This window comes from Bison bison, unplaced genomic scaffold (genome assembly GCF_000754665.1).
Source record: "Bison bison bison isolate TAMUID 2011002044 unplaced genomic scaffold, Bison_UMD1.0 scf7180017864275, whole genome shotgun sequence".
Lineage (NCBI taxonomy): Eukaryota > Metazoa > Chordata > Mammalia > Artiodactyla > Bovidae > Bison > Bison bison.
The window spans coordinates 506,592-507,085 of NW_011494847.1; positions in this window are offsets into that span (position 1 = coordinate 506,592).

Sequence of the window (494 nt, forward strand, 5' to 3'; positions counted from 1 at the left end):
CCTAGAGCCTGAGCAGTGTAGCCTCCCGGCCCACACTGCTCAGGCTCTAGGTTGCTCCGCCGGGAACCATCTGAGGCCAGCCCTGGGCTGCCTTCACCTCCCAGGTCCAAGCCGCTCAGGTTCAGGCACTCGGGTACTCCTCAAAGGTGCAGACTCAATTGGGCCTGCGTTTTGTGCCCTTCCCAGGTCTGGGCAGCTCAGGTGATGAGGTGTTTGGCGAGCGCGATTGCTGCGACTTATCGCCTCCCCACCTCTCGGTTATCTCGGTGTACAACCGGCGCACCTTCTCAGGCAGATGTTGACCATCCAGACCCCCAATAAGTTTTAGTTAGCAAAGAAGCCTGTTTACAGTTTTATAGATAATGTCTCTCTGGGGCTGCGATTGCCCCCTTCGGCTCTGGCTGCCTGTCACCGGAGGGGGATGGTCTGCAGCCGGCTATCTCTGTTCAGTCCTTTGTTCTGTGCGCGGGCCTGGTGTGTCTTAGGTTAGGGCT